The 26,730-nt window shown below is 43.1% G+C and overlaps 1 protein-coding gene across 6 annotated transcripts in view; it reads left to right on the top strand.

Moving 5' to 3' along the window:
• LTBP1 (latent transforming growth factor beta binding protein 1) overlaps positions 1 to 26,730 on the top strand; it is a 365,905-nt gene that overhangs the window by 42,102 nt on the left and 297,073 nt on the right. The gene's annotated exons all lie outside the window — the stretch shown is intronic.

The raw sequence follows: 26,730 nt of genomic DNA, 5'->3' as shown, positions 1-26,730 counted from the left end.
GAAGGTATTCAGATGAAAGCGAGTCCTTGGAAGGAGAGAATTTCCAACCTCGGTGGCAGGTTAAGTGTACCTTCCAGTTGCCATGCAGGTCTGTTTTTGGTGAATGAGCTTGTGTTCTATTTTGGGAACATAGTCTTTTCTTAGCATTAATGAAGAGCTATTCTGAACAAAATGAGAGCCCTTGGAGAAAGAATGATTCTTTCCGTCCTGTGGAGTTGCATTAGAAGCAGCTTCCCGGCTGCCCAGGATTCTTACACAGAATGTTTCCTTTTAATTAACCACTCTGTGTGGATGACAAGATGCAGAATTTACTGCAACTATCACTTGTCATTTGCCTAGGAATGTAAAACACAGGAAGTTCTCAACTAAAAATGGGCTTGACCCAGCAGTTCATTTGTAAGCTTGGAATTTTCAGTGTTCTCTCCTTACTAGAAACAGCTTCCACGTGGTGATTAACATCCGGTCAGACCACAGACATCATTTACTCTGTTCCTATAGATGAAATTATCCTAATTGATGCTTCCTATTTGAATAGGCCACCTACCGCCTCTGCTGAGTGGGGTACTCACAACTTTTCCTGTCTCCTTTTATTCCTCCTGAATCCTTTTTGCTTTTCTTCATTTTTCTCTCATTCCTTCTTGTCTCATACTTCACTTCTCCCATGGTAAATAGATTGGTGCAGGGGGGCGGTGCTAGTTTGAAATCTAACCACTTTACTAGCATTTCAGTTGGAAAACATCAAAATATTCTGCAGCTCACCTCAAGAAGGAATGGTGGTTATAACAATAACTGAGTACCAGTTTTCTTAACTAATGCTTAGTAACTTAGCCAGGTACTGTTTCAAATGCTTTGTATATATTTTTCGTTTACAACTCACAAGGACCCCAGAAGGTAGCTACTGTTCTTCACCCCATTTCACAGATGAGGACAATGAGGCACAGTGTGGTTAAGAAATGTGCTCAAGGTCACATAGTTAATAGGGGAATTATAATAATAATAATAAGTGTTTGGATTTCAATGGAGGCAGGATATGGAGAGTAAGAGTCAGGCTCTAAGGGGAGGCAGGCAGGACCCAGCATCCACGCCTGGAAGCGAGGGCGGCAGACTCTTTCTGTAAAGGGCCGAGAGCTTCAGCTTTGTGTGACATATGGTTCCTGTTGCGGCCTCTCAGTTCTGCCATTATAGCACAAAATCAGCCACAGACGATGCCGGAATGAATGAGTGTGACTGCTCCAATAAAACTTTATTTATGGCTATTGAAATTTGAATGTTATATAAATTTCACATGTCACCCAGTATTGTTCCTCTTTTGATTTTTTTTCAACCCTTTAACAATATAAAAATCTTTCGTAGCTTGTGGGCCATACAGCAACAGGCTGTGGGCCAGCTTTTTGGCCCATGAGCTGTGGTTTGCGAACCCCTTCTCTGAAGGATAGTAGTGCTTTTTTCTGTGCCAGAACACGAATGTAACTGTGGCTTTGAAATGATATAAGGCTTTGATTATATCATACTGAGACATCTCTCTTCCAGCATTGTTCTGGATCTTAAAAACAAAGAACAGTTCTGTGTCGAACTATGCCTTGGCAATCAAGAGTCAGATTACTGTGCATTGCAATTATTTTTCTTTTCCTAGCGTCATTACTTACATAAACTGTGAAGTAATTTACAAGCGACATCATTCATCTTGAATATCACCATCCGCTGTTAGACTTTGACCCTCTGTGATGTGTATAGATGGCTGGTTAGTGAGAACCATATGTCAGATGTCAAATAAAGGAGTGACCTTTTCCCTCTTTTTTCTTTTTTTGGTAGCAGCAGTATAATTTAGACAAGAATGTTGTGAGTCAAAGAGGAGGCTAAGGTTTCAGCTCCAACTTGGGAAAAGAGAAGTCGTTGTGGGCATACCTTGTTTTATTGCACTTCCTTTTATTATACTTTGCTTTATGATGCAAAGTATCTGCAGATACTGCTTTTTTTTTACAAAGTAAATGTTAGTGGCAACCCTGTGCTGAGTGTGTTGGTTGGCACCATTTTTTCCAGCAGGCTCAATGATGGTTAGCATTTTTTAGCAATAAAGTATTTTTAAAGATGTGTACATTTTTTAGACGTAATGCTATTTATTGCATACTTAAGTGACTACAGTATAGTATAAACATAACTTTTATATGCACAGTGAAACCAAAAAGTTTGTGTGACTTGACGTATTGCATTGCACACTTTGGGGAACCAAACCTGCCGTGGCTCCGAGGTATGCTTGTAGACGATTCGCTTCAGACACTTCATCTGCTGAGTCAAGATGCTTTGTATGAGAGCATTATTGTGGGCATGTGTCTATGGGCATGTCTGCTGTGTGCTTTGGGCAAGGAGAACAGGTGGCCTAAGATACTAACAATTCTATTTTCTTTTTTAAAAACATATTGCTTATGCTATTACTGTATAATTCTGTTTTCTTAATAAACTTTTATAGGTTGCCCTGTTATCTGGGAATTGCTGGAAGTATTAGATGTATAAGATCTAATTCTGTTCTTAAGGAGATTTTGAAGTGCTACGTGAGCTATAACTTGAGAGGGATGCCAAGGGCGGGGTCAGTCTGTTCTCTGGTGAATTTAGGTGATGACATGACCACCCGCAGTCACATTCACGCAAGCTGCCAAGGAAGCACGTGTGATAGGGCCACTGTGCCCACTTTTGAGAAATGCAGCGATTCTTAAATGATATATTTTTAAGATTGCCTACTTTTAGGGTGTTTCAAAGTTTTGTTTTGCTTTTACCTAATAAAGAAGGAGATGGATTAAGTGTCCTTAAAATGCTTGTAGACATGAAGACACCTAAAATATCAAAATGTTTAGCTGGGGTTGCGCCCATTACTTAGGTTGTGCAATGCTACAGTCTCGATCGTTTGCTCAGCCAGTTTTTATTGAGCACATTCTATGTACTGCGCACACTTCTAGGGGCTTCCATTCGGCATTGAACAACTGAACAAAATATCTGCCCTCCTGGAGTGTATAGTCTCAAGAGGGGGAAGCGATAGCCAATGGCATAATTAAAACCTAGGTTAGGTTTGGTTAAGTGCTGTGGGGAAAATAGAACTGCATTCATGGACAAGTGCTGGTTGGGGGTGGGGAGGAAGGAGTGAGGGTTCTGGTGGTTTGGAACAGGCTGCCAGGGAAGGCCCTGCCGAGAAGGTGACATTGGAGCAAAGGCCTGGAGCAGGTAAGGGCATGGGCCATGAAGGTATGTGGGGGTGGGCAGAGGCCCTGAGGCTTGCGTGTATCAGGCATATTTGAAGATCAGTGATGTTAGTAAAACTGCATCACTAACAGTGAAGTTAGTGTTGGAACTACCCATTTTAGGCAGGGAGGTATTAGATGAATTGGTTTTATCTTCGGCTGAATTGGTTTTGGCACCTTGACTTAGGACCAGATGCAAAGTTTTTTAGGAAGTCAAAGGAGGGGCCGTTGTTTCCAGATTTTGGAAAGTTGGGAAATGGAGGTCTGGGCTGGCCCTGGAACAGGTGGTGTAGCAGCTCAAAAAGATGGTTAAACTTGGATACAAAGAACGAGAGCAGAAGGGCACCTCCAGGAAAGGTGATGATGGGTGTCAGAAAGTATGGTGTCTGCTGTCGTGTAACAGATCACTCCCAAATTTAGCAGCTTAAAACAATGAACGTTCGTGTCTGACAGTCTGTGGTCAGGGCCCCGGGAGGCGCTTAGCTGGGAGTCTGGCTCGGGGTCTTGCGTGCGGGCGTACTCAGCAGGGGCGGAATACTGGCTGTGTGGTGGTGGGCCATTTCATTTGTTCTTTTCATGGAGATTTATTATCATGGTGTGTCTTTTTCCAGTTTTGTGGGGCATACCGTGAATACTCCACAAGCTGAAGAAAAGACCAGATGATGATGTTTGATCTTTCTGTATATGTGTTTTGGCAGTCAATTTTCTGACTCTCTGAACTCTTACCTCACTTTGTAATACTGGATTCTTTATTTGATTTATTTATTTTATTTATTCTATTTTATTTATTTATTTTTAGAGAGAGGGGAAGGGAGTAAGAAAGAGAGGGAGAGAAACATCAATGTGTGGTTGCCTCTCGCATACCCCCTACTGAGGGCATGACTTGGCCCACAACCCGGGCATGTGCCCTGATTGGGAATCAAACCGATGACCCTTTGGTTTGCAGGCTGGTGCTCAATCCACTGAGCCACACCAGCCAGGGCTGTAATACTGGCTTCTTTAGAAAGTCCATATTAGCACTTCAGGTTACTCTCATAATTGCATCCTATAGATGTTATTCACATGTAGCTGGCAATAGGAATTGCCACTGTGTGGTCGCAGGTGCATCTCCAGTGTCTGTCTTGAGTCCTCTCTGTGTTAAAAAGGTGTTAATTCTTGTAAGTTAAAGTCGGGAGACTCCACAACGGAGCAGCATATAAAACTGTTCAGCTTTCCAGAGCTTATTCATCTGCCAGTGCCATTATTCACATGTACCCTGAAGTTTCCTGTAAGAGTTTGTTTTCAACCCTCATGCTGCCCAGTGAGGCTGTTTTGACTTGTGCACGACGTCTGTCTTTATCCTTGTTAATCATGATGGATGTGACAGGCACAGACCGCGGGGAGGATGGAGATCAGCCGCTAACGTCTCTTGGTTGTTTCGAGAGCGTTGGCACAAGCGACCACTGCCTTGCCAAATGGGGAGCTGTTATCTGTCCTGGGTAAGGAGGAAGCACTTTTGCAGAAGACAAGGTACCCAGTCCCCTCTCTTCCAGCCTGAGAAGGAAGTCTGGTTTTACTCAGGATGTGGATGTCAGATCTATCTGGAGAGCTCACATGTATCCAGTCTTTTTTTTACCCCTCCCACCCCCGCTGATGGCTATTTTCATCGTCTTACTGTGTCCTGATGTGACGAAGGGTTGTGGTTCGTTTCTTTGGAAAAAGCAGGTTTTTCCTGTCTCAAACCAGTTGCAGGGACTGCGTTTGTCTCATGGCATTGAGTCTCCCTGTGTTCGTCATCTTCCTCTCAGGATGTGGTGAGGAGATATGTCCTTTTAAAAGACAAGAATAATTCAAATGCATTGTATATTTAACAAGGGAACTTACAGTATGCCAGATATCTCCTAAATATAGGGAAGGTCCTTTAAAATCCACATGGAGTTGATGGGTTCTACTTTCAAAGCTCTAGAGAGATGAATATTTCACATGTTCCATGGGACAGTGGCGGGGAAGCAGAGTTAGGTGATGTCTGTGCCGTGGGAAGGGGGGCCACCCTGTCCTTCATCTCCGCCCAGTTCTCAGCTTCCTCTCAACTGCTGTTAGATCTTGAAAAAACTGTACGCTGTGATACCGACAAGGTGGGGGACTTGGCGGAAGGTTCCTTCAACTATTCTGTAGCTCTTCTCATTAACAGCAACAACAATAAGACGTGAAAGTGTTCCCTGTATTTGGACTCTCTCCTACCCTAAAAAACCTCATTATAAAACTACAACCACGAAAACTTTAGCAAGAAGTTTCGAGCTTTTATAGCACTAAAGGGAGGTTGGGACCTTGTCTGAACTTAGGGAAGAAGCCAAGGAAATGGCCAGGACTCAAGGAGACAGTTTCTCCGAATGATCTCCCAGACTGTAGGGGGACTTGACTCAGTGTGGATTTTGCATAATGAGGCAATTCAGGGACAGAAGGATTAAGCGATTTGCCTAATAAGTTCACGCAGCTAGCAGTATGGGGTCAGGATTCAAATGTAGACAGTGTGTAAGGTTATCTCCTTATTTATATTGCTGCTTTCTTCGATGGCATTGGTATTTGTTTCCTATTGCTACTATAAGAAATTGTCACAAATTTAGGGACTTAAAACAACACAAATTTATTGTCTCCTAATTCTGACGTCAGATATCTGGTGTGAATGGACGTGACTGGGCCAAAATCAGGATGTTGGCAAAGCTTCTTTCCTTCTGGAGGCTAGAGGGCAGAACATCCCCTTTCTTTCCCAGCTCCCAGAGTCTGCCTTACTTCTGTGTCTCGTGGCCCCTTTTCTACCTTCACAGCTGACAGTGTTGGCCTGGGTCCTTCTCTCTGCCATTCTCTACTTCATTCTTCTGCTTCCCTCTTCCACTTTTAGGGACACTTGTATTTATATTGGGCCCACTAGAACACTCCAGGATAATATCCACATCTCAAGGTCAGCTGGTTGTCAGCCTTAATTCTATCCGCAACTTTAATTTCCATTCCCCACTCACGGATTCTGGGAAGCAGTAAATGGACATATGGGGGGGGGGGTTTGCAAATACTTCATTGTTGTACTAGGGACCCAGTCTTGTCCTGGCCATCTTCCCTGCCACTCCAGAGTGAGCTGTGGTCACAGGGATAGTCAGTAATTACCAAAGTACCCTTCACAGAACAGAAGAGCCAGCCCTGTGACTCTTATAAAAGTTAGGTTTAAACAGATCATGTAGACCTAAGGCCTACATGTGGCCCCCACCATTCTCTGGAATCTTGGGCTCCATACACTCTGGCCCTTGCGAACGGAAGACGGGCAGTCTGAGAAATCAAGAGCCTGGACGTGACCAAGCACCCAGTGGGGCCTGGGCTGTCCTTATGCCTTTGGTCTCACAGGACGGGGGATTGAGAAGTCACCACCACTCATAAATAAATGCCTTTTGACATACAGTGGCCCCACCCACTACCAGGGCTGTCCAACCTTTTGGCATCTCTGGGCCACACTGGAAGAAGAAGAGTTGTCTTGGGCCACACATTAAATACATTGTGACATGTAATCACAAAAGAATCTCATGTTTTAAGTAAATTTACGATCTTGTGTTGGGCTGCATTCAGAGCCATCCTGGGCTGCATGCAACCCACGGAACATAGGTTGGACACCCCTGCAAGGGCCCATGGCCTCTCCCTGACTGGGGGAACTTAGGAAAGGGGGTGGGCAGATGCGGACAGGAGTGGGATGGGGCTAGGAATGTCCCTCTCTACGAACAATTAGACTGTGGCCCTTAAGCCTAACAGAGTGTTTCCCATATGATTATTCTTCTATGTTGAAATAAATTGTGCATTGAAAATTGAATTAATTAGTTGTCAGAGGGCTTGCTGGAAACTGACAGTTAGAACCAGGGTTGAAACGCCCATGGACCCATGGAGAAGCAGTTAGGACAGAACAGTTTGGCTGACACATGGGGCCCACGAGCTTTGGGCCAGGCCTGCGTGGTTGATGTCAAACATGAGAATGATGTTTGGAGCCTGGCTTTGGGTGTTATGCAGGTTAAAGTAAAAATTCCTCTTTACATTTGGATACATTTGGCATTCCGTGGATACCGCCCCCGAATCCTTCCAAGGTACCTCTGGGGTTGCACTAAATCCTCTCTCCTTGTTTTCCTTGGCGGAAGAATTTGTTTTTCTTTGAGCAGAATGTAGACTAAATTTTAAGACCAAATTTTTATAGCAGTTCTTTGCCCCAGAGTTGCCTGGGATCAGAATAAAGAACCAATAAGATGTGAGTTCTGTGTGAGGGTGGTGACAAGAACAGCCCAGATTCTATAAAATATGCCCAGATAGGAAATAAAAAGCAAAGGTAAATAACTTACGTGGTAAGTATGCTTAGGGTGAGTATGTTTTTACTGAGGTTCTTGAGGTGGAGTGTATTTTTTACCTATTTATTTGTGTCTCCAGTATGTTAGAGATGACCTAGCAGAAATAGCTGATCTTACAGCCCTGGAGGCGAGAACTTCTCAGTGGAAAGAACGTCCACTTAGATACAGAGGAAAAGAGAACCCCTAGATGTGCTAATCCAGGAGAAAATGCCAGTCATTATTCAGGACTGCTCTTTCCAGACGAGCCGTTTGTGTGTGCATGCAGGATGGCAGGAGGAACCAGAAGGGCTGGGTGGGTGGAATTAACTAGCGGGCTGGAGAATGTTCCGGTTCCCATCGGGGCCGGGTGGGCTTGCCTGTCAGTGGGGCGCGGAGGCTCTGACTGACCCCTCTGTCCCAAGCACTTGGGACTTTATAAAGTATGAGCAAATGAAGTCCAAACCTGTCTCCACAAGTAAAGGGATCTTTTCAAAATATGCCTCGTTTTGCCCTCCCCTGCATAGGAGCCTCCACTGGCTTCTCAGTGCTCTGAGGATAGACTGGACCGCCTAGTCTCATTGTGTGCCCTTTGCCTTGGTTCTCGTCACACACAGGCAACCACCTGTCACCATGTCACGGGCAGATCAAGGAGCTCCTTCCTGACCCATTTTCTGTCACCCCTATCCCCTGTCCCACGCGCACACTCCTCCTCCCTATTTAACACCTGCTCATTCTGCTGAGCTCAGTTTCCTCAGGGAAGCATCTTCTGATTCCTCGGTTACTCCCTGATACGGTGGTACCTCGGTACTCGTCTTCTTAACTCGCTCTGGGACTTGTGACAAGTGCCGAAACGACGGGGACGGGACGATGATGCATTTTCTCTTGTGGGGTGGTGTCATGCAGGTTCTAGCACGTGGCACGAGTCCTGAGCAAGGGCCGAGTGCTGACACTTTTTTTTCTCATTGAAAGGCGACCAGTACAGGGTTTGATGAGTTCTGAAGCCGCCGAGCACCGAGGTGTGAGTGTCCCTCCCCTCCCTTCCCAGCACTCATGTCAATTCCTGTGATTTCCTGTCCCTGGCACTGTGCTCACTCGGTGAATGAATAAATGAGGGTGATATCATGGGACTGCTCTGCATCCCAAAATCTGACCACGCAGGAATGCAGACATTAAATCCGCTAGGCTGCCTCGGTTTCCCCGAAGTAATGCGTCACTGACGAGAGTAAGCAGAAGTTTACTCGGTCCTTCCACCCACCATTCCAGGATGGCAGTGCAGCCCTGGCGTCTCGATGTGAGGTGATGGGACCCACTTCCTGTAGACGTCTCGATGTTACAAGGGTTTCCCACCAGTCAGACTCCATTTAGTGTCTGGGTCCTGCCTTCTTGCTCTTTGCACTTCCAAGGGTGCCTGTGATAGGCAGGAAGCACAGTCACAAACAAAAAGTGACAACACAGCCCAGGTGGCCAGTGTCTTTGGAAAATTCTGGACACTGACACTGTAAATCCGGTTTGTGAGCTTGAACTTTGTAGTACTCATAAGTATTTAATTAAATGTTAATAATTTAAACTCTGATGCGCAATTGGCTCCACTCTCATAGAAAGCAAACAGGGACGTCAGGCAAACTTGAATTATTTTTCACTTAGAGTTCATGTGATTCCAGAGTGATGGACGTGATGCACGGAGGGAGCTGTTACCAAAACAAAGAAGAAATATTTTATCAATATTAGTACCTTTGAATAGAATTAGTCTGAATACTTGTCCTGTTGGAAAGTTATTTGAGTGCCATGGAAATAGAATGAGTGTATTAGTGTTTTGGGTTTCTTTTTTTAACATCTTCCAAAATTTTCAAACAGCACGGGCCATAAAGTTTTATAACTTGCAGGAGTGAGTGCCTTGCCTGGAGTCACACGGGAAGTTAGAAGCAGAGCTGTGACTTGAACCTGACCTCTTATTCCACGTTCTCCTTGCTGTCTTCCAATGTCATTGTCTGACTCTTTTTACCAAAATTGTGAAAAAAATTTGCATGGTGTTATTGAAGCACTGTATTTCAAAGGATTTTTTATAAATAAAAAGGATGGAAGGGTGAAAATTTTTAGTTTCATAAATTTTTTAATAAACCACTGTTGTCTGACAAGAATTGTTTATTTTAAAAACAATCAAGGTTCATTAGGTCAAACCATATTCAGTCTCAGGAAGAAAATGTGACAGTTCCTCCATTATAGTAAGTTACCAATGTGGAAGTTGTTCCCAAATATTTGAAAATTAGCTGGACTGCCCTGGCCAGGTAGCTCAGTTGGTTATTAGGGCTTCGTTCTGATTCACCAAGGTTGCGGGTTCCATCCTGGTCGGGGCAGTCCAGCTAATATGTGAGAATCGACCAATGAATGAACGCATCAGTAAGTGGAATGACAAACTGATGTCTAGCTCTCCCTTCCATCATCCCTCTCTCTCAAATCAATAGATAAAATTAAAAATAGAGAAAAATAAAAATTAGCTGGGCTGTGTGTCGTACATGCAGAATTTATTTGTAAAACTTCTCATTTTAGGGCTTCCTTGACATGGACATCACTTTCATTGCTTCCAAAGTGCTGCCTTTTACTTCTTTGCTTGGTGTTGGTGTTTTGCCAAGTGCTGGTCTTTGGAGATTTGATGGACAGAATCTAAAGTGAGACATCATTCTTTCTTAATTTGTTCAAAGCCTCTTTAGGCAGCAGCTAATCCTTCCTAATTATATTTCTAGGAAGGATGTTCTTAACTCAAACAGGAAGATGACGTAGGCCTTTTGAGGAGATTAGGATGCACTTTACTCTGAGAAAAGAGATTTGAGAGGAAGCAGTTTCCATTTCTCCTTTCTCACTCCCTGTGCACAAAGCACCATTTTCCTCCTCCCTCCTTTGCCAAAGTCTTGCCTTCTGTTTCTCTTCCATTCCTGTGGCTCCTGCTTATCTCTGGACTTCACTAAGCTCTTTGGAAGGAGTAAAAGAAAGTTTCTAAAAACTCCTTTTCCGTGTATGAGACAAGCATTTTTTACAATTTACTTGCCTCAATGTCTTGAAAAGTGACCCATGAATCTAAATTGTTGGAAAATTTGGTGTGTGTATTAGAAATACTGTAGGCAAGGTTGAAGTGCTTTGCAATCTCCTGAATTAATTTCTTTGTTTCCATGTTAGTCTGTATTAATTTAATGTAGCAATTTTTAGGTAAAACTAAATGTTAGTCATTAACATGTGTATATTAGATGCTTAGTGTTTTGGACACTGTTAAATAAAACTGATAAATAAGTTATAGCTTGTAAAGTCTTAGTGTTTTTAAATATTCCTATGATGTGTAGTTTTTTATCACATAACTCAGACTTATTTCAGTTTTTCTTAGATGTTTTTTAGTGGGATTGAACATTTTTTACATGTTTACTAGCCCTTTGTATTTTTATGTGAATAGTCTACTAACATTTTTTATCCCATATTCTATTACATTATTAAATGATGTGATTTGTAAGAGCTCTTTTCATATGAAAGTTCCCTTTTGTCAAACATTTCAAGAACTCTCAAAGGTGGGGGTACTTGTATGCAAAGAATGTGATTAGTACGTATCTATTTTTTATCCCAGAATTTGGAAGAAACTTCTTCAATTGGATTTTTGGGGGAAGTTCCCACTTGCTCGTGAGGACAAGAATACAATCTATTATTCACTGAGTAATACATTTCTGAATCCTTCTGTGCTGTGGGAGGCCTGCTGACGGACACAGACATCAATCTTTATGTACCGCTGAACCCCCTGTAACTTTCCGAGCTTTTCGTTCTCAGTTCTATGCCCACTGGTTGCCTATCTCAGGTCGCCATCCGGAAGATAGGATCACAGTTCTCCTCACCTTCACAACACAAATTTTCAGTTTATTGTAGTTGACTCATTCAGTCTGTCAACAAATACTTACGGAGTGTTAACCACATGCCTGGTAAGGATCCAGCCCTCTGGTTTGAGGGATCAAGCTAACATTTCTGAAAAGTAGTTAATAATGTAGGATAAGTACCTAAGTGACTGGAGTCTATTGGAAGTTCTAGTGGAGAATTAGGAAGGGGGCAGTCAGTGGGGATTGGAGCAAAGGAACACTTAGCAGAGTTCTGGGGGACTTGGAAAAGTGAAGGAGAGGCTGACCGTTGAGTATAGGAAATAAGAGGATGGAAGATATGTTGGGAATGAGTCTCCTGCTTCTGCAGGACAGGTGGGAGGTTGAAGAACAGTAGGGTGTGAGATTGGGTGGGTAGGTTCAGATAATGGAAGGCCTGGAAAATCAGATGAGGATCTTTGAGTGGGGCTGTGAGAAATGGACAGGTGCCTCTAATAGGCACTAAAGAAGTATAAGACTTACCTGTGGAAGCGAGATCAGGTGGTTGGTAGGTTAGAGGAAGGGATGCCGAAGGAGATCTGCCTACCTCTCACAGTAACTTCTTGACAGGAAAGCTAATTTTCTTGAAAACAGAAGGGATGCAGACTACCTACCAATCAAGAAGATGGTTCCCTTGGATTCCAGCTGAGGAATTATGGGTAGACTAATGATTCTCTCTCTCTTGCACGTGTGTTAAATCAACCAATAGATAATCTCCTTTACTTTGGGAGTGAGGGAGAGTGGGGACTGCCTTTGGATGCTTCCTTTTCCCTGTTCCACTCTATCCCTGGATTTAAATTCACCAATCCATAATCAGAACCAGATTCTTCTGGGGTGATCTAACTAACACTTTTGAAAACATATTTTGTGACAGTTCATCGTGCCCTGTAGAAAAAATCAAGGTCCTCTCTCTGGTTTTCTGGCTGTACTAGATAGAATCCCACATCTTCCATGACGCCTTCGCTGACGAGCTAGAAATGAGCTTTGGTGAGAGTGTAACCGTCTGTATGTTCCCGGGCTCTGAATATCTTCCTGGTTGGATTGCATTTTCTAGTTTCTAGTTGGATGATATGTATTCTCATTAGTTATTATGTAACATAATTTAACAAAAAGGATTAGCCATCATTAAAGTCTGTAACAAAAATTGCATTATTTATTGGGTGATGTTAAGTAGTAAGTAATGCGATGTTATGTCAGATTTTGCTTCTCCTTGTTGTTTCATTTAGCTGTGGAGCTAAAGGATGCCGGGGAAGTTTTTGTGATTTGCTTTGTGATCAGTCCAGTAACGTGCTGCTGCTGCTTGATACTTAGAGCAGGGTTTTCCCTCACAGAGTCAGAAATACTTTCCCATACTTTTTGCCTGACTGGAAACACCAAACGACAATTGTGCATGAATCCATAGCTTCAGGAACATTTTTGAAGAAAAAGATACCCCACTCACAGCCAAAGAGGGCATCTGTGAGTGTGCTCTTTCCCGGGAACGGCAGGATCCGGGAGCTCGCTGGCTGCAGCTGGACACGCTTCCCTTTGTATTGAGACGCTGCCTCTAGTGCTTCCAAAAGAACGTACACTAGAAAATAGCGCAACCTTATGGTGCCATCTGTCTTGAAAATGAATTATTTTTTATTGTCTGCTTCATAGTACTTCCCAGACAACTAAAAAACTTGAACTCACATGGGTGCTATTTTGCATATGGACAAGTTCCGCCAGGGGAAGCCTTTAAAGCTTTATTTCAAAGGGGCCTCAAAGTGGTGGGATGAGCTCCTTTCCCTAAAAGCTTCTAGGAATTGCACACCTGCGAAATTTCCTGAGCGAAGGGAGACCATACCGAGGAGTCATTGCACCTGAACCGCCTTGTGATGGGGTTTCAGGCCCTCTCTCTCTCTGTCTGTATTTTTTCCCTAAATTTAAAGTTTCACTTTTTCCCTAGGAGTGTTTTGTATTTCTTTTCGAGGGGGAGATAGTATGGATACACAGGTCCACAGACTTACAAGAATGAGGCCAAACTTGGAGGTGGGGTGTTTTCTTTAAGAAAAAAATGGATAAAATGCTTTTTACCTCTCAGTGTTTCTGCGAATGCGTTCAAACGGAAAAAATAATACTAGAAATATTTTTACCCAACCTATGAAAACACTTGTTTATATAACGCAATTAAGATAATTTAAAAGTCTAAACATTTAGAGCTGATAAAGCCATGGTGAAATCTTGCAGGTGAGATTTTTTCCTCGTTGGTTAGCCGGGCTGCTGGTTAAACTTTGGTGATATAAATGTATATACACTGCAGTTGAACTGTTAGTGTTTGTGTTTTAAAGTCCGCGTGGATCAGAGAACGGATTTAGGATTTCGCATCATCCAGAACGATGACAGCCGGTGGAGGCCCAGGACAATGCTGGCACATTTTCAAAGGAATTCTTCCCGGGCCTGGATACTGTAACAAACACAACTGCACATCGTGCGGTTGTATACACAACGTGTATAGTAGTTTGGAAGGGTTTCTTTGTTTGTGTTTTTATTTTTGTTTTCACCACACTTCTTAGAGCCAATGATGTCAAGGGTTTGAAACAGCCTCTGGTTAAAAAACTTTGGGGTTGACCTTCTCTCTTAAAAAAAAACCAAACAAAAAAACCCCTGGTGAGAACTAATGAAAAAGTATAGAAAATGCAAACATCCATACCAATCATAAAAGGATTTAAGGACAAAACGTGCACACAACTTGAACTTTTACGATTATGCCATCGGGCAGCAGGTGGCAAGCTTTGCTTTTCAGTGAACTTTGGTGTTATTTTTATACTACAGAATGCCAGAATTTGAAGAGGGTGGTTTGAATCCACTGGAATATGTCATTTCTTGGCAGAGCAACCTTGAACCACCTCCTTTGCTCTTGTGCATAATTGCCTTTCTTTGGATGCTGAAGCCGACCTTTCGGTTCCCCTTGTTGCAAATGGACAGGCATTAATTCATATGAGCAATGCTTATTCTCTTGTGATTTAATAACACGTTGCTAATGGAGAACATAAATTAGAAACAAATGAGTTTCTTAAGGCAGTTCTTGCATGGTTTTATAAGAGTTTTTTTTTTGTACAGTCTTACTTAAAACTACACTATAGATGTAACTTTTTTTTTTGCTTCCGCTTTAAAAAACAATCGCTTCTTACTGGCTAGATACTCGCTATCGTGGTGTGAGTGGTATAGGTCTAGCTCATTTTACTGAGCTCGTTGTGTTTAGCTCATTGTGCTTCACAGGTGGTGTGTTTTTTACAAATTGAAAGCCAGACCCTCCACCAGCAAAAAAAAAAAAAGTTACAATTTGCTTTATTGTGATACTTGCTTTATTATGGTGGTCTGGAACTGAACCCACCGTATGCATCTCTGAGGTATGCCTGTAATTAAAAAACAATAGAGTTCCATGAAAGTGTTTTTTGGAAAATTAGAGAGGAAAAATACATTTGAGATGAGAATTGGAAGCTATTATCTTCCCTTGGACAATAACCTGTGCTTTGTCAGGGTTGGGGTTTCAAGTCTGGGAAGGAGACCAAGCTTCGCGGTGGGCACTCAATTATTTTATGCATTGTTTGTTCATACTTTCTATACAAAAAGGTTTCTTCTTGGACAGTTTTGTATGCATTGTGAAAAATGGGGGAGGACAGAGAAGAATGAAGAAGCACATGATTCACCGCAAACGTTTCATTGTCTACAAATATTCGATACCTGCTGTTTACTCAATTATCTTTTTCTAGACCTTTTGTTAGAAATGACTTCATACGGGCTATACTGTTTTATTTGCATAATTTTATATGTTCTTTTTAAATTCCAGCTCTGCATTTTAATTTTTTTTGTTGTTAGAAAATATGTCACTTACAAAAAGACATAACTTACAACACGTACATGGTTTAAAGAATAATGAAAGCCAAAATTCTCATATACACCAAAGAAATAAAACGCTACATCACCTTAGCTCTCTCTGTGGCCTCCCCCCGTACCTTACCCTCTTTCTCCCACAAAAGATGTGTATTAACCATTCCATGTTTTTCTTTATAGCTCTACTATTTTTTGGTTAGCCAGTTTTTGACTTTTAAGTAAGTATAATACTTTTGTATTTTCCTGAGACTGGCTTTTCTTGCCCAGGTGTTGACATTCATCCAGAATAGCAGCTTGCAAACTTCAATCTATCAGATTCACCCCTTGGCCTCCTAACGCTGCACTTGCTGGGTCCCCCACCTCAGTTTCCAACTCAGTAGGTGTGGGATGAAGAATTTGCATGGTTAACGACTTGCAGGTGATGATGTTAAGGTGCTGGTCTCCGGACAGCACTTTGAGAACTGTTGATTACCCTGATGCTTTGTTTCCTTTTTATAGTATCCCATTATATGAATATACCACAATTTATATCTCCGTCCTCCCGATGATGGGCATTTGGGTTGTCTCCAGTGTTTTGTTGTTCCAACACTGTTGTGTTGAGGTTTTTGTCTTCTGTTACATATTTTTAAGAGTTTTTATAGAACAGAAAAAAGTGTTTCACTTTGTATCAAGGGGAAATTTTGTATCGTGAAACTTTTGCTTTGGAAACACACTCTGCTTTGAGAAATGCCTGTTTTATAGTGAGCTCTTGTCGAAGTTGAAGACAACTCATCTAGGGTAGTTAAATTGATCGGTGTTTTCCTTTATCAATAGTGTTATCTTGTTTAAGAAATCCTCCCCAATTGCTCTCAGATATTTTTCTGTATTTTAAGATTTTCCTTTCACGTTTGTCTAATGCTCCTGGAATTGACTTTGAACATGGTGTGGTTTTCTTCACCATATGGGTAAGTTGTTGTCTTGGGACTGTGTATTGACCGAACTCCCCTCCCCCTAAGCTGTGGCGTGCACTGTGTTTGCCACGTGCCGGTTTCTAAGTCTGTGTAGGTCAGTTTCTGACTTCTCTGTCCTGTCACATCGGCCTGTGTCCTCCGGCCGACACCTGTGTGTTCTAATTGTGTAACAGGTCTCAGGGGCAAATTCTCCCTCTGCTGTTCAGCTGCATCTCTGTGTAATTATAGAATCAGCTTGTCATACTGTTTTTTAAAAAACCTGGCTGGAATTTTGATTCTTGCATTGAATGAGTATATAATTTTGAGATAAACATACATCTTTTTGATACTGACTCTTCCTATGTGTGAATGTGTCCCTCCCTTTATTTAGATCTTTAATGTCTTCTAATACAGTTTTATAATTTCCTTAATGAAGATCTTGTACATCATTTGAAAGATGTATCCACATGATATTCCTCGTTACTGTTGTAATGGATTTTTTTCTAAAATTTCATTTTCAAACATGCTTTCATATAGAAGTGAGGTTGCATTTTTTTTTTTTTTGTACACTGAAACTTTGCTAAATTCATTAATTATGGTGCATTCTCTGATTCTTTTGGGATTTCTATAGAAAATTGGGGAGGGAGGTAGGGAGGGCTGGGGTGGTGGGGAGGGGTGGAGGGAAAAGGCAGAAAACTGTACTTAAACCACAATAAAAAATGTTTAAAAAAAGAAAAAGAAGATTCTATCATAATGATGAGAGGTTTCCCCCCCACGCCCCCGTTCTGTATATCTGTGATTTTTCTGCCTTACTGCATTGGCTGGGGCCTCCAGTTCTCTGTGGAACAAAGTGGTGGTGATAGGGGGCACGGCTTCGTCCTCTAAAGCGAGTGTGCTTACCCTTCCGTCGTTGAGACCACACTGGCTGTAGGGCTTTGGTCGGCACCCTTTATCAAGTTAAGGAGAGCCCGTGTATTGCTAGCTTGTCAAGAGTATCAACAGATGTTGAATTTGGTCATTTGATCTGCTGGCTTGATCATATGGATTCCTTTTATCTTTGATGTGGGGAATTATATGAAAAGGTTTGCTAATGTTGGAACAACCTTGCATTCGTTTAATAAACTTCACTTGGCTATGGTGTCTTTTTAAAAAAATCTTTCAGCGCTTTCCGTTTACATCTGTATTCATGAGTGTGCTGGCCTATAATTTGCTTTCTCACACTGTTTTGATACGGTTTTGGTATTAAGGTGATGTTAGTGTAATAAAATGAGCTGGGGAGTGTTCTTTCTTGGTACTTTTTTGAGGAAATTTTGTATAAGATTGGATGTTTGGTAGAATTTGCTTATAAAACTATTTGGATATTTTCCATGAGTATGATCTAATTTTTATTGTCATTTTGTGCTTTTTATTTGTGCTTAAATTTTTTTCTCTATTTTATTTTATTTTTTTGGTTTTCCCTTTGGACCGATCAGTTCTCTTTTTCCCTCTCCTAGTTCTTTCTTCCCTCCTCATAAACTACTTTGGATTATATGTACTCTATTTCTGTTCTCTTAGTGATTATTCCAGATGTTTACCCCACATACGCATATTTAAGTTCACAAAAGGCAAAAGATATTCAGTATTTTTACCTTTTTACCAAATAATGTAAGGCCTTAGTACATTTCAACTTTGACCATTCCCTCCAAAGGTTTGTGGTGTTATTTTTCAACATTTCTATTACATGATCTTAACCCTACAAATGAGACGTTATGTCGCTGCTTTGTATTGTTAACGCTTATCTAGATCTTTCACACATTTACCATTTTCTTGGTTCACCATTCCTCCTTGCATTTTAGACATTCTCTGGGACGGTTTTCCTTCAAGTGCCTCTTTTGGAAATTCCTGTGGTGAGGGTCTTTTTATTTCACTGGATTTTACTGGATGTGCTCTTGCAGCTTGGCAGATACTTTGTCTAAGCGTTTCGAAGCCAGTTTCCATGGCCTTCTGGCTTCCCTCCTTAATTATTAAGTCAGCTAGCTGATGCTCAAATCAGTGAATAATCAGTCTGTTTCTTGTTCCTTGATAGGTAATCTTTTTTTTTTTTTTCCTGTTTAGATTTTATTGATCTTACTTGGGATTTACTGGGATTATGATGTGAGAATTCATGTTTTCCACTTTGGGAAAATTAGTCATTTCCCCGCTCTTTGACTGTTACCTCTCCCCAGTTCTCTCGTCTGACGAGTGTAAGCAGACGGCTGTTACACCTTGTCATTCTATTCTCCACATCTTTCAGTTCTCTCCTGTTCTCCCTTGTCTCCCCTGCATGCAGGTCGGTTTCTTCCGGGTCGTTTCTCTACTGAGCTCTGCTGTCCCAGCTGTCATCCTCCGGGTTGCCCATCTCAAATGTTATTTACTTTGTATATTTAACAGTTCTTTTCATAGCTAGTCCATTTTTTCTATTAGCCGTCTTTCGTCACTCAGCCAGAATTTCAACATCTTTATGTATGTATTAAATACACCTACATTCTGTAGCTTGCACTGCCAGTTTCATCTGTGCTTGTCACCGGGCTGACGCTGCTGCTTCAGATTTGTCTAATTCCGGCTTGTTTCCTTGTGCATTTTGTGACTTCACATGTTCGCTGGAATTTCATCTCTAGAATTCCTTACGATGTCGTTGTAAGGTGCGTCCCTACAGAGGGTGTTTGTGTTTGCTTTTAACAAGTTCGTGGGGGCACTCCCCATCCAGGCCCACTTTTAACTAAATTTTGGAGTTGCTGTTGTTTTGGTCATTAAGATATTTTTTTGTTCGGCTGCCAACCCTGCGCAGAGGAGGATGAATAATTGGGAATTCTCACCTGAGATGAATTTTGTTGTCCAGAACCTAAGCCGAGACAGGTGTGTATCCTCATGTTCATTCACTTGCAGGCTGATTTTCTTTGGTTCACCTGTTGAACATTTGCTGCTCTTTGGTCTGATGGGGGATCCTTTATCTTGCACACTCACCAGGCTCTATCCCTGTGCTCTCTGCCCTGTAATCTAGGCCTCCAGAAATGGCAGATGCCCCTCTAGGGCAAGTTCCCATGCTGGTGCCAACTCATTTCCCTGTATTCATGTTCTCTGGTTGTTTCTGGCCTCTGAGAGTTTCTTTTACTCTCTTGCCAGCTCAACTGTAGTTCGATATTCTGTCCAGTAATTTCAGTTGTTTGATACTAGCAAATGTTCTCCGGACATCTAACCCTCTACTTTGCCAGAAGTCTCGATCCGAGTTAATTCACATTAAAGGGTTTTTGTTCTGAGAAATTAGAAACCTAATGTTTGGAGAATAAACCATGAAGTTCCTTGTTCTGCGGGAGCTCCCATCACAGTTGAATAACTACCCTCTGGGTCCTTGGAGAGGTTCAGGCATTCGCTCATCCTACCAAGTGGCCAGGGAGCCCGAGGGATCTGTCGGGCCCTCTGCGGCCTGTCCCCTGTCCGCCCCTTGGCACCCTGACCGGCACACCTGTGCTCTTGGCTGTGCCTCCGTTTCCTGTCCTTTGTCTCTTTTGTCCCCAGCCTCGTAGTTAAACCTTGTCTCCTGTTACTTCATTTCCCCAGGAGTTGCACTTGGGCGTTCTTCAGCCAGCACAAACTGTACTGTTAGAGCACCGATTAGGGTCTTCGGAGGTTAAATTGGCCTTTGTGTGGTATAATCACTCTTCTCTTCAAGGATGTGAAGGAAAAGCAAAGTGCTGTTTGCTATTACACAGGGAGGAGGAGAGGGCTAGTCATCTGGGGGCAGGGAAAGGGCAGACACGTTGTTGCCCCCATTCCAGTGGTGTCTGATAGGAAGAAGCGGAACCGCTGTTACAACAGAGTCCAAACCCCTTGTACGTGCTTTTAAAACCAAGGATACTCCTGAATTAGTATAGCTATTATAGCTATAAGTAGTAATAATATTGTATCTATTTTGAGTGTGCTTCTTCTTGGTCCTAAACTTATAACCTTTAAGGCTGATTTAGACTCATCCCTTCCAATGACCACCTGCAACTTGGCAGCCCATAGATGGCCAGATACCCCAGGACACCAAGGAAAACATCTCTTCTAACCACAATTGAAATAAAGTGTATTTTGGGCTGACCAATTCTAATCACAGACTTGTCTAAATCACTGAGAAATTACATGTTATGTTTGTGGGGGGCTATAATAATATAGTCGTAGGCAATTAAATTGAAATTGAGGGAGTGAACAAAGTTGCATTTTTGTTGGCCCCTTATTGTCTCTTTCTCAGAAATCTGAGTTGGAATTTGACAACCATCAGTTTAGTGTGTCACTTTCGAACCTGGGGTGATAATGGGTTTGGAAAGGCAGGTCCAGAGGCAAGGCAAGGCTGGTGATGGTTGCTGAAAGTGGAGGTTTTCGAGAGGAAAGGTTGGTTTTGTGTGTGATTCATGTAGGGACTGAAAACGAGAAGGGGAAGGGGTCTAGGCAGAGAATCTTGGAGTATTTGAGATCAGGTAAACGATCTAAAGAGATGGGTTTTAGAGTCGGAGTGATTGGCGAGGCCCAGATAGAGCCTGGGCCTGTGTAGGTGCAGAGGACAGAGCCCCATAGAGGTTTCATCTCCTGGCATAGAGGAAAATAAGCAACTTTTACTTGAAGGATAAGCTTAGGGTTTGCCGTCATGAGTACTGATTGTAGGAGGTGACCAGCAGTAGTTGTGAGAGTCTACGGGGGTGGGGAGTGTGTTGGAGGGAGTTCACCAGGGACCTGAGGATGGGGTAAACCCAGATATTTGGAGCACTAGGTATCGGGAGCTCCAGCTCCAGAGAGAGATTCCTCCCAACAACTCACGATGAGAACAGTCCTTTCCTTGTGGGGAAGGCACTCACAGTTCCGTGCAAGGCCTCCGTGCATTCATGCACACACACAATAATGTTTCACGTGATAAAGGTAACAGGAAAGGTTTTACAGCGGGTGTTCTGGGAGTTGAAAGAGGAGTGATTTACCACTTTCTGCTCCGTCAAACCTAAACTCATTTTAATGCGCTTCGTAACACGGGCCCGTCAAGCGCGCTCAACTCTGTTCTTCACCCTTCTCCAGCCCACGGCTCCCTCGTTGTTGGCCAGTCTCCTCACTCTCTGTGGCCTCCTCCACCCTCGCCCCCGGTCTTTTTTAAACTCCACACTTGGTATTCTGTTCAATTCCACCTGTCACATCCTCCCACGAATGGTGGGACACGGTTCAGTTTCCCAGAGCCTCCCCTGAACGTCCACAATGGCCACGGTTTATTGAGAACACAGTGTTGGTCACATGTGAGGTGCTCACACGGATGAGCTGGTAACAGTGATGTTCAGAGCATCGCCTGCTGCCCGGCAGAGGCCCAGAGAGATCCAAGCAGAGCCGGCGCAGCGCGGGGCAGGGTCCCTGTGGTCCCGGAGGTGGTTTCTGGGGGGCCGAATTGTAGGAGGTCTGGGGGAGGCCCTTGGGGGCGTGGCACCTGGGAGTCTCAGGACAGTATCTCTTTGCCATCTGCCAGGTAAGCATTTCTTGCTCAAAGAGTGTTTTTTCCAATTCCAGTTTACATTCGCTACCATTTTGTGTTAGTTTCAGATGTACAGCGTAGTGGTTAGTTAATCACGTGCTACACAGTGTTGCCGCTGACTTTTCAGTTCCCAACTGCTCTGCGATAGTGTCAGTAGTTTTACAATGGTGACATCGTACTGGTACCTGCCAGCTGCCTTCTAACAGTCCCCTCATGAATGTCCTCTCTTTATAGACGGGGAGAATTAGTTTCAGAAATGGCAAGTAACCTTCCAGAGGGACAGCTGGTAAGCAAGAGTCAGACCCCGAACCCAAGCCTGTCTGAGCCCAAAGAATGATGGTGAGCCTTTTCCCGCCACATCACTTCCCACAGCCAGGAGTTAGGCCTTCACTCTCGTGCTCACCGTTCCCTCTGGGCCAAGCCTGTGTCTCTGGCTAGACAGTTCTGTGCACACTGGGAGTGTTTGCTTATTCCCAGTGCCTAGGCTGCAGTGGGGCACACAGTTAAATGTCAGTCTTTATTTATTCCGCAAACACTTGAACACCTATGCACCAAGCTTTGTGTTAAGGGGTAGGTAGCGGGATAAACAGATAAATAAGACAGAGTTACTCTTAGGGAACTCGCAGTTTACTGGAAGACGCACACACACAGTTACTATGCGCTGTGACAAATATGATAGATTTTATACTAGGTACATCTGTTTGTGTCTGTTTGACGAGGTCATCTGACTGAGGGTCATTAGGTTAGTGTGTGTTTAGCTTTGTAAGAAGCTTCCAAACTGTTTTCCACAATGACGATGCCGTTTTGTATTCTTTAAACATTTTTTTAATTGTGGTGAAATATACATAACATAAAAATGAATATCTTAGTCACTTTTTCAGAACAACACTCAGTGGTATTTATGTTGTTGTGCAACCATCATCACCATCTACGTGCAGAACACAGCTTGCAAAACAGAAACTGTATCCATGAAACAGTAACTCTCCGTTTCTTCCCCTCCTCCCAGTTCCGGGCAGCCACCATTCTGCTTTGCCTCCATGAGTTTGCACCAAGGACCTCGTATAACTGGAATCATGTGCTATTTGTCTTGTTTCCCTGAGCTTCATGTCCTCAAGGTTTAACCATGTTGTAGTTTGGGTCAGAATTCCCTTCCTTTAAAAAAAAAATTATTTCTCAATTACGGTTGACATACGATATCATTTAGTTTCAAGCACGCGGTGTAGGGAACAGACATTTATAAGTGATCGCCCTGCTCATTCTAGGACCCGTCTGCTGCCGTGCCTAGTTGTTACAGTATTAGTATTTCCTATGCTGTTTTTTGCATCTCCGTGACTGTCGTTGTAACTGGCAATTTGTACATTGTAATCTCTTCGCCGTGGTATTTTCACCAGCAGCGTGAGAGTTCCAGGAGCTCCATGTCCTCACCAGCACTTGGTGGTGTCGGTTTTCCTTTGTGCATTGGTTTTCCAGTAAGTGTGTAGTAGTAAGTAACTCACTGTGGTTTTAATGTGAATTTTCCTAAAGATCAAAAATATTGAGCATTTTTCATAGGCTTGCTTGCCATCCCATGTATTTTCTTTGAAGTGTCTGTTTGGGTCTTTTGCCTGTGGGTTTAATTGGGCCTTTTGCTTTCTTGTTGATATGATTGATTTTTAACAGACCTTCTCTTTCAGGGATTTGTTAAGGTTTTCCGTGCATTTGATCTAAACAGTTTATAAAGTGCTTCAAAGAAGATGCTCTAGGAGTCGTTGCCAAGGAAAACTAAAGTGGACTTTGATTCCGACTGGGGCAGGAGTGGTGAGGATGTGCTTTTCCTCAGTGTGGTTTTGAAACAGGAGGACAGAGAAGAGGGAGAGAGAGAGAGAGAAGAGCCAAAAAGCACGGGAGGAACTTTGATCTTCAGTCTAAAAAAGAAAAGAAGAATTTGTTTGGTTGCCAGTGGAAGCTGGAAGGGCTGGAAATGGCAAAGGGATGGTTTACTCTGATGAGAAAAGCGACTGCACAACAACACGGCGGCTGCTAAAGGTCCATCCTTTCGAGCCCAGAGCTGGACGAGGCAGGACCAGTGGGTGGCTCCTACCTCTGGGCCGTGAAGTCAAATTGTTCTGTGACCCTGGAGTAACCAGGCAGATATCCAGCACTTCTAGGGAGGGTAAGGGCGCCTTAACCTATGCCCAGCTGGTGACAGTCTGTCTGTAGTTTCAACATCTGTCTCGATATGCTAATAAATTAGTGTTTATTAAAAAAAATATGTGACTTATTCTTTGAAAACTTCTGGGAAGGATTCTCTGTAAGGCTGTAATACTCCCTTCCTGCCACTTGACTCGTAGGCCCTGTGACTTTGGAAGAAGCAACCAGGGTTCTTGCATGGGGTTCAAGGCCTTAGGGGCTTCGGACCCTGCCCCCTGACATCATGTACATACTTTTGGGTACGTAAGTGTTTTCACGGGGAATGGTTGTAAGCGCTCAGCAGCCTCGAAGGGGCCTGAGGTCCCCAAATGGCTGTGCACCTCTGCTCTGGAGGGCGTGATTGGCAAATTGACTGTAGTGACGGCACAGCAAACACTCCGTGTCTCAGCTTGAAAACATTATGGCAGGAAGTTCTGTGTCAGATGGAGTTACGGGCACGTTACGGTGGTGGGATGGGGCCTGAATCTCTTCAGCTCTTGTGCACACAGCTTTGATTCTCTTCCTGACATGATTAACCGTTGGCTGAGGGGGAAAAAAGCATTTCCTTTTTAACGTATTAAGAGAAGGACCCAGATAATGTGTGTTCTTGATTATGTAGCTATAATTATTAAAAAATCTATATTGTGTCTAATAAAAAAATCAACCCCCTGTATAGGGTGGGCCTCATTTATGTACCGGAACCTGCTATATCTACTGGTCTTTTTGGGAGGACACAGGCCCTCCAAGGCAAGCCTGAGGCCTAAGAAGGCTCGAGAGCAGCTCGCTGTGGATGGATGCGTGGGGCTTGATAGGCTGAAAGGAGGGGACACTGACATTTTGTTTGGGAGGAAATCTGTAAGCAATTGCTCGGGGGGAGGATGTTTAAGGAGAAACTGGGCTGCTCATGCCTCTCGTGGAGTATTCCTATTAGGTGAACTGATGCAGGTGAGGTTGGAGTGCAACACAGATGAGATGACACCTTGGAAAACCTGGTGGTGGAGAGAAGGAAGGGAGCAGGGGTCAGATGGTTCTAGTGACTCTAGATTCATGCTCCATGGTTTAGAAGACCTTCTAAATGTTCAGAAGGAGAAGTGCTTGGTTGTTACTTGGTTGTAAAATAGGGTTGTTAAAGGAAACCCACCCCCCCCCTTTTCTTAAACTACGAGCAATGAGCCCTGAATAAGCCATAGTGGTGTCCCCTGGCACCATTTGGGAGTGGCGGATCCAGGGACCTGTTGTAAAGAGAACCAAGAACCAACCGGGAACGCAGAAGCAGCTGAGGATTTTGGTAGCAAGGCGTCTGGCAGAAAGAGGTGAAGAGCATTTGTTTCGTGAGGGGAGGCGCATGACTGTAATTGAACTCGCTCCTTAGAGTGCAGCCGAGTACGGACAGGAAAGACAGAACCAGAACCGTGAGAGTGTTCTGGGAGTGCTGTACGGTTCCCCCAAATCTCTCCTGTACAGGACAACATTGTTGTCTTCTGTTAGTAAAAGGAAACAAGGGACTGGGTTAGTGGTGGTTGCGACAGTTACAATGTGGACCTGGCACACTGACGTCCACAGCGGCACTTTCCAAAGTCAGCTGCTCACACCCCCAGGCCTGTGGGAGACGTCCCGCTGGGACCAAAGGGAAAACATAGACATGGAACTTATATATCACTTCTGTCCAAAAGAGGGATTCAACTTTACTCATGGTTAATACCCAGACTGGCCCTTCCTGTGGTCAGTCCCAAGGCCAGCAGGTCAGCAGGGTTTGCAGCCCGAGGCGTTTCGAGAGAAGAGTGTGCATTCTGGTGATGGGGGGGAGGGGGGCCGACTCTGTTGGTGGAGGTTTAACGCTACCCAATTTAGTGGGTTGACAGACTGTATTACCTTTAATAGCCAAAGAATTTACCACACGTGCTAACTGGAGCAAATTACTTAAAGGTGGGTTGTTGAATGTGGATTAATATTTTTTTTCGTTGCAAAGATAGCATTTCAAAATTGCTGGTCTTTTACATGATACACGGCTGCAGCATTGTGGCCCTGCAGATATTTAAAAAAAATTAATATACAAAGTAGAGGTGATATCTTAATGAGTAAGAAAGTAACTCTTTCCTTTTCATAATAATCTTGCGTTACACAGTGCATTTGGAAAATAAGTCTATGGGGCTCCTTCAACTGTTACGTGATTTTCAGTGCTGAAAATGGTAGTCGTGTGTTACCTCTGAAAAACTCATGTCTGCATGCTTAAAAATCTTGGAAACAAACTAGAATCTTCCAAACAAAGGGTTTCAAACCCAACACAAAATTTTGTCAGAATGTAGTACCTTCCAATTAGTTTGCAAGACCAACTGACTGACAGGGTAAATGGAAAGTTATTAGTTTTTAGTAAAAAAAAAAAAGCCTTTGAGTAATTAGTATGTGAGTCTGAAATGTGAGTACGGTGACTTTGTAAGTACGTTTCTTCCATTTGGATCTCTGTGCCTTTGTTAGGATGCAGTCACTGAAAAATGTTTTTACTGAGAATAAAAAGGATTAACAAACAAAACAAAATGATTACTTTTTATATACTTTTTAAAAAAAGATTTTATTTATTTATTTTTAGAGAGAGAGAGAGGGAGGGAGAAAGAGTAGGAGAGAAACATCAATGTGTGGTTGCCTTCCACGCGCTGCCCACCTGGCCTGCAACCCGGACATGTGCCCTGACTGGGAATTGAACCAGTGACCCTTTGGTTTGCAGGCCAGCACTCAGTCCACTGAGCCACACCAGCCAGGGCCAAAATTATTTTTTTAAGTTCTTAGTTTCATCTTTATCTCAGTCTTCTAAATTTCTGTTGTTTGAGT

Source organism: Desmodus rotundus, chromosome 5 (assembly GCF_022682495.2).
Source record: "Desmodus rotundus isolate HL8 chromosome 5, HLdesRot8A.1, whole genome shotgun sequence".
NCBI classification, from domain to species: domain Eukaryota; kingdom Metazoa; phylum Chordata; class Mammalia; order Chiroptera; family Phyllostomidae; genus Desmodus; species Desmodus rotundus.
The sequence above is the reverse complement of the archived record's forward strand: the minus strand, read 5'-3'. Positions and strand labels throughout refer to the sequence as shown.